The following is an 8493-nucleotide window of genomic DNA, read 5'->3' as shown; positions in this document are numbered from 1 at the left end:
TGAAGATGTGAGTCGTTGTAGGGTTAGAGATATTTTCCATTTGTTGTTCTATTACTTCCTTGAGCCTCTGCGGGTCACATGCTGATTTTTTAACTGGTAATCTTTCAATGATTATCTTTAGATTCGATTCTTCCCATGGAGGAGGCTATCGAAAGTGTGGATATGATCTATCTTTCCCTTTGTTTTTAATGGTCCATTTCAGGTCCATTTTCTCTACAATCTTGACTACATTATCCATCCATGAGCTTGTTCTACCCTGTAGGTTTTTCTGAAAGGATCTCTGAATGCTGTCTTTTCTTGCTGGCGGTACAGGCTAAAATACCTTCAAGTTTTTCACAGATTAAGCAGCAAATCAAGAAGAAAATACATGCAAATATCAAAAGTCGCCACAGAGCAACACTAGTGAACATTCTGCATCTACATCCACCACCAAGATAATGTTATTATAAGACTAAAACCAGTGCACTAAACAGAAGAGACAAATATTCAAGGGAAAAGGAGGAAACCCCCACCTCGATTTAAAACCTTGACCCAAATATTTTATGAACTATTACTATTATGCTACACAGTAGCAGTATGTCAACACACAGTAGAAAAGGAAATAAGTGATATAAATTTGATAAGTTTAGAATGAGGAAAGACCTGGGTAAATGCTAGTTCGGTAACAGGTATGTTACCGAACCAGCAGGGATCTATTAGGCTGCTGTGCTAATGTGTAACATAATAGTTTCACATCCCTGTTACCGAACCACCATTTTGTATAATATATATCAACACACAATAGAAAAGGAAATAAGTGATATAAACTTTATAAGTTTAGAATGAGGAAAGATGTAGGTAAATGCTGGTTCGGTAACAGGATGTGAAACTATTATGTTACACAGTAGCCTAATAGATCCCTGCTGGTTCGGTAACATACCTGTTACCGAACCAGCATTTACCCACATCTTTCCTCATTCTAAACTTATCAAGTTTATATCACTTATTTCCTTTTCTATTGTGTGTTGATATATATTATACATAAGTAATACATAAGTCCCCTTTTTATGCCCATTCATCCACTTGTTTACTTCAGTCATGTCTTCCCTAACTCTTTGCTTTTATAAAAAAATATATAATAAGGTTTCCAGTGATGACCAAAACACAATGCAGAAGACGACTTTCGGTATGTCCTAGACCATTATCAAGTTGTGTGAAAGCAGAGAGGAAGAGAGAAAAAAAGTGAGACCTCTCTGTAGTCTCTGTCCTCCTGCCGTCGATCTAATAAAAAGTGTCCGTGTCGTTTGGCCATCCACCTCAGTTACAGGCCGGCTCCTGTGCGAGGTAAGTCACCATAGTCCGTGCTACTTGAATATTTTTGTTCCCAGTAGCTGAATCTATAACAACAAAATCGTTTGGCCTTCTCTTCCTTATCTCCATCACTCTTCCCTTCTCTTCCTTATCTGATGTCAATCTCAGGACATCGTTTAAATGCAACGACTGCATCCCTCCTGTAAGATGCTTAGTCGTGATGTCGACTCTCTGTTCCTCTTAATAATGATTTTCCATAGTCAGAAAGTTGAGTAAGGAAAGGATATTCTCTCTATCTGATTTTATTTCACCTAAGAAATTGTTTAGGTGAAATAGATTGGAAAGTCCTGGGCAAGAAGGGTGGGCCGGTCATAGAGTGAGACGTGAACCTAGCGATGGGTGATGTAGGAAGGGATTTCGATATGGATTCAAAATGTAACTTATTTAAAAATATTCTACACCTAGCACAGAAACGTAGTATACCATGCAAATTTGAATAGATCGAATAATAAAGTTCGGAAGTGGATAACAATTCTTGCTTAGAACCTTATAGGTAGGAAGAGAGCTTGGTACAAAAGGATTAAGAGTGGGGAAGACGGTTCAAAGCAAGAAGTCGTCCTACTGGTTAGAAATGTTAAAACAAGAAATGCGGTCAAAAATAAACTATGAAGTTCTCATAGCAGGGAGAGCAAAGACAAATCCTAAAGGTTTTTTCATTTATATCAAACAAAGATTAGGAAAGGATAGGTCCATTAAAAACGGAGACAGGGCATCTCATCTCTTTGATAATGACAAAGAGATGAGTAGAATTTTTAATAAATATTTTATCTCTGTATTTACTAAAGAGTAACTTAAGGGGCCTGGTGTTTGGAGATTTTTCCAAATATGAAATATAGTGAAAACAATCTAAATGAATCTCCCGTTATTTGGTATCAACGTAGTGAAAATTTCATCGGAATGTGTTAAGAAATGATTTTTTTAAATTCATGCGTGCACGACAGGCGGCAACCAGTACTGATATTAACGATAACATCTCCTATTTACTGGCAATTAGGAATAAAGAAATGCAACCACATCTCCGATGCACAAAGAAGAAAATCATTAATAAGAAAGGTTTCCAAAGTTGGTATTCAGCTGATGACACCTGGAGGGTCAGATTTCTCCCATAATAATGAGTATGTTATTAGGCAGTATTTATTATATATCATATAAATACATTGCTCAATTGCAATATTTGTTATGTCTCTTTGTCTGAAAGTTGACAACTACATTTTTCTCCTTTATTTTTTTATGCGGATGTTGTTGTGACTTCTACATCTTGGAGAATGTATATCCGGCACTAAGCATGAGAAGTTGGAACGAAATGGGTCAACATGTTATTAAGCCACAGGTGGCAGAAGTAGTGACTGTTATTTGTTTTGGCCGATTTATTTACAGGTTTCAAACTCTATGGTTGACCAGTCCAGCAAAGAGAACGCCTGGTCGGGGACTGGGCCGCGAGGACGCAAAGCCCTGAAACCGTCTCAAGGTAACATCAAGGCTGTCATTAACATATCTATATATATTTGTGGGGGAAGGTGGTATTTTTTTGTGACTGGATTTAAACACATATTGACCCACAACTTTCACATATTCGAGTACGTTTAGCAGTATGTCTAACGAATGCGAAAAGGAGTTTTGCGAGCATTGTCTACCATATTTAAAAAATCATTAGAGTCAGGCAGAGTTTCAGAGTCGTGGAAAGTTTCTAATTTGGTACCAATTTTCAAGAAAGAAGATAGATCACTTGCGTCCAACTATCGGCAAATTATCTAAACGTCGATTGTGGGAAAGTTACTTGAATCAATAACTGCAAATACCATGCATCTTCATCTCGAATAACATAGTAATAATAGGTAGTAATAACCGTAGTAATATTATTATAGCAATAATGTAAGGATTAGTAATAATGTAAGGAAGGAACTGATAAATCTAGATGGAGTTCTGAGAGCAGAGAGAGAAATATCTCCGTACGACAGAATTCGTACGGAGTACGATTCATGGTACGACAGAATTATGTCGAGGAGGTACGACAGCTGAAATAACATCAAGAAGAAACGAAGGAGGCCAATATTAAAAAGACCTCGTCGTGGAAAGTCGTAAAGGACAAGGGTCTTAAGAAGACCTTGACAAGGCTGCCTACAGACGCCCTAACGACTACAAATTCATTTGCCGTGGTAGAAGACGAGTGCTGTGGTGAGCCTGCAGTTCACTCGAAAAGGAAATCAAAGAAGAGCAATGAAGCACAAGCCCCTCAAGGTGCTCAGAAAGTTAAGGAGGCATCTAAGCAAATTTTGGTTGTGTGAGATTCCCAGGTGAGGTACTTAGACAAAACGTTTTGTGCTAGAAATAGGGGGAACAGGTTAAGGGTTTGCTATCCCGGAGCTGGAAATGGTGACATAATAAACAACATGAATGATATTATGGCTGGAAATGGAAATAATCCCATTATATGTATTGGCACCTGAGGAAATGTTGTTGGTCAAGTTAGGAGTGAAGACTGATTCCGAGGTATAAAACAGCTTTTGATTTGTGGAACCAATTGCCGCATAACGTGGTGGAAGTGGGGTCCCTCGATTGTTTCAAGCGCGGATTGGACATGTATATGAGTGGGATTGGGTGGTTATAGATAGGAGCTGCCTCGTGGCCAATGGGCCTTCTGCGGTTGCCTTTGTTCTTATGCTCTTAACTTAATTACAAATATTTTACGCAAAGCACAGGAAAGTACTATGCCTCACAAATTGAATAGATCAAACACAAATGTCCCGAAATGGATAACAAAGGATCTGAAAAACCTTATACGTAGAAAGAGAGCTTGGTACAAATGGATTAATAATGGGGAAGTCAGTTTTGAACAAGAATTCGCACAACTGGTTAGAAATGTTAAAAAAGAGATAAGGAGAGCAAAAATTAACTATGAAGTTCGTATAGCAGGCCAAGCAAAGGCAAATCCTAAAAGTTTTTTTCAGTTATATCGAACAAAGGTTAGGGACAGGATAGGTCCAATAAAAATCGAGACAGGTCAGTTAACAGAGAAGAGTTAAGTTAATGTTAATGTTGTAATGCTAATGAAGAAGAGATGAGTAGTATTTTTAACAAATGTTTTATATCTGTATTTACTAAAGAAGAACTTAACAATATGCCTTCAGCTGAACAATTATATGTGGGTGGGGATGAAGACAGGTTGACTAGTTTAGCAGTTACCAGGGAGGATGTAATTAAACAAATAGTAAAACTAAAACCAAACAAATCCCCAGGGCCGGATGAAGTGTTTGCCAGGGTGCTTAAAGAATGCAAAGAGGAGCTTTCCGAGCCACTGTCTACCATATTTAATAAATCAATAGTTAGGCAGAGTGCCAGAGTCATGAAAGGTAGCTAATGTAGTACCAATTTTTAAGAAAGGAGATAGATCACTTGCGTCAAACTATCGGCCAATTAGCCTAACGTCTATTGTGGGGAAGTTACCTGAATTAATAATTGCAAATACAATTCATCTGCATCTTGAAAAACATAAATTAATAAATGAGTCGCAACATGGTTTTACAAATGGCCATTCATGTTTAACAAATTTGCTAACTTTTTATTCCAGCATAGTTGAGCAGTTGATAGTGGTAAGGATTGTGATGTTGTGTACCTTGACATTAGCAAAGCTTTTGATACAGTGCCACATGAAAGACTAATTAAAAAAATAGAAGCTCATGGTATTTGGGGAGCTATATTAAGTTGGATTAGGGTATGGCTATTCCAAAGGAAACAGAGAGTTAGTATAAATGGGGTTAAGTCAGAGTGGGTTAATGTTGTTAGTGGAGTACCTCAGGGCTCTGTCCTGGCACTTCTGTTGTTTATAATATATATATAAATGATTTAGATTCAGGTTTGAGTAGCAAATCGATGATATTTGAGTTTGAGATGATACAAAAATCGGTAGGAAAATTAACACGAAAGAAGACTCGCTATCACTTCAAGTTGATCTAAATAGGGTTTTAAAATGGTCAAAAGACTGGCAGATGCAGTTTAATTTTAATAAATGTAAAGTTTTGCCGCTAGGTAATGATGATAGAGTTACAAGATACGAGCTAGATGGTGTTGAGATTGCGAAGTCGGATTGCGAAAGGGATCTGGGAGTTATGATTAGTAAGAATTTAAAACAAAAGGATCAATGCATGAATGTTCGTAATAAGGCAAATAGGACACTGGGATTTGTTAATCGAAGCGTTAGTAACATGACACCTGGTGTGGTTCTTCAGCTATATCTTGCTCTGGTTAGGCCCCATTTAGATTATGCAGTCCAGTTTTGGTCGCCGTACTATAGAATATATATAAATTCACTTGAACGTGTCCAGCGTAGGATGACTAAGTTAATTCCCCAAATTAGAAATCTTTCATATGAAGAAAGATTAATAAAGCTTAAGTTGCATTCACTGGAAAGGCGAAGAGTTAGGGGTGACATGATAGAGGTTTACAAGTGGGTGAATAGACATAACAAAGGGGATATTAATAGGGTATTGAAAGTATTAACACTAGACAGAACACGAAACAATGGGTATAAATTGGATAAGTTTAGATTTAGGAAAGACTTGGGTAAATACTGGTTCAGTAACAGGGTTGTTGATTTGTGGAACCAATTACCGCATAACGTGCTGGACGTGGGGTCCCTCGATTGTTTCAAGCGCGGGTTTGACAAGTATATGAGTGGGATTGGGTGGTTATAAATAGGAGCTGCCTCGTATGGGCCAATAGGCCTTCTGCAGTTGCCTTTGTTCTTATGTTCTTATGTTTCAGCTGTCTTACCACCTCAAGTAGGAAATCCATCTCAGCTCTCAGAGTTCCAACTAGATTCATCAATTCGTCCATTATTGCTATAATAATGTTACTACGGAAAGACTTATCAACACAATTTGGGAAAGATTTGGGTTCGGTAACAGGGTTGTTGATTTGTGGAACCAATTACCACATAACGTGGTGGAGGTGGGGTCCCTCGATTATATCAAGCGTGGGGTTGGTGATGTATAAGAGTGGGATTGGGTGGTTATAGATAGGTGGTCTCGTATGGGCCAATAGGCCTTCTGCAATTACCTTTTTTCCTATGTTCTTATGTTCAGTTTTGGTCGCCTTACTATAGAATGAATATAAATTCACTTGAACATGTCCAGCGTAGGATGACAAAGTTAATTCCCTAAATTAGAAATCTTTCATATGAAGAAAGATTACCAAAGCCTAAATTGCATTCACTGGAAAGGCGAAGAGTTAAGGGTGACATGATAGAGGTTTACAAGTGGATAAATGAACTTAACAAGGGGGATAATAATAGTCTATTAAAAGTATCAACACAAGACAGAACACGAAACAATGGGTATAAATTGGATAAGTTTAAATTTAGGAAAGACTTGAGTAAATACTGATTCGGTAACAGGGTTGTTGATTTGTGGACTCAATTACCGCATAACGTGGTGGAGATGGAGTCCCTCGATTTTTTCAAGCGTGGGTTGTACATGTATATGAATGGGATTGGGTGGTTATAAATAGGAGCTGTATCGTATAGGCCAATAGGCCTTCTGCCGTTACCTTTGTTCTTATGTTCTTATTATCGATTTTCTTCATTGCAAGTTGTTATTGTTGTTTTAGATTGATCTACTCTAAAAAGAACTTTTTTCTAATTTAGTAACTAAAATTTCTATGTAGCACGGGCTATGGTGAACCGGTAAACCAATACAATTGACTGCAACCGATGATGATTTCATAAATATTTCCATTTCACACAGAAATCACACTAACGTGATACATCAGTCGATTAAGGCAGTGTCTGGGATGCTCCCGGACGCAGGTTCGAATCTTCGTCACGGCCCTTGTGGATTTGTTTATTTCCATTTCGTCAGGTACATGTAGAGGTGAGGTGTTTTAACATAAATAGATCTGAAAATCTGGCAGAAAAACATCGATCGGACTGTGTGTAAACTGGCTAGAAGATAGTGTGTTGGTTATCCATTCAGTTAAAGATACATCCTGTAATTTCTACCTCCAAACATGGCAGCTGATATTGATATGAGCCTGGAAGACTATATTAAGACTCGAATGAATATGGTTGGTTCAAGAACATGTCGAGACCGTTCAGAAGATCCTCAAAGGATGTCTGTTTTGAGCACTGTGGTTGTGGCAAGTCAATGCAAGGATATGACAGACAAAGTAAGTTACGCTTTCCTTATATTAATCTGAGATAATTAGTAAACATTAAATTTCAACTAATAACTACAAAATGTAAAGTAACCTATTTCAATCATTTCTAATGATGGAGTTTTTATGATTCTTAATATGTTAACTGTATCTGAGTTAGTGAATCAGAGGCATAATATTCCGGATTAGAGGAACGTTAACTTTTATATTACTAGTTCTGCTTGAATGATTCCTATTTTTGTCTAAATCATTTTTCATTGAGTTTTTAAGAAGTCTTACTCGATGAAACCATGTTATATATTAAAAAAAAATCACGTTTTACAGGACAATTGCAGAAAAAGCAACACCATGCACAAGAGGGAAGGATTCCGCAATCATAAGTTGGGTGAATCGGCCAAAGTCCTCATATCTAACCTGCGATATACAGTAACAGATGCAGAAATTTATGTGAGTCAAAGAATATTGAATATTCTTTGAGGACAGGTTGACGAGTTTAGCAGTTACCAGGGAGGATGTTCTTAAACAAATAGTAAAACTCAAACCAAACAAATCCCCAGGGCCGGATGAAGTGTTTGCCAGGGTGCTTAAAGAATGCAAAGAGGAGCTTTGTGACCCACTGTCAACCATATTTAATAAATCAATAGTCAGGCAGAGTGCCAGAGTTTTGGAAAGTTGCTAATGTGATACCAGTTTTTAAGAAAGGAGATAGATCACTTGCGTCTAACTATCGACCAATTAGCCTAACGTCTATTGTGGGAAAGTTACTCGAATCTATAATAGCAAATAAAATTCGTCTTCATCTTGAAAAACATAAATTAATAATTGAGTCTCAACATGGTTTTATAAATGGCCGTTCATGTTTAACAAATTTGTTATCTTTTTATTCTAGCATTGTTGAGGCAGTTGATAGTGGTAAGGATTGCGATGTTGTATACCTTGACTTTAGCAAAGCTTTTGATACAGTGCCACATGAAAGACTGATTAAAAAGATAG

Source organism: Procambarus clarkii, chromosome 19 (genome assembly GCF_040958095.1).
Source record: "Procambarus clarkii isolate CNS0578487 chromosome 19, FALCON_Pclarkii_2.0, whole genome shotgun sequence".
Taxonomy (NCBI): Eukaryota; Metazoa; Arthropoda; class Malacostraca; order Decapoda; family Cambaridae; genus Procambarus; species Procambarus clarkii.
This window is presented reverse-complemented; position numbering follows the sequence as displayed.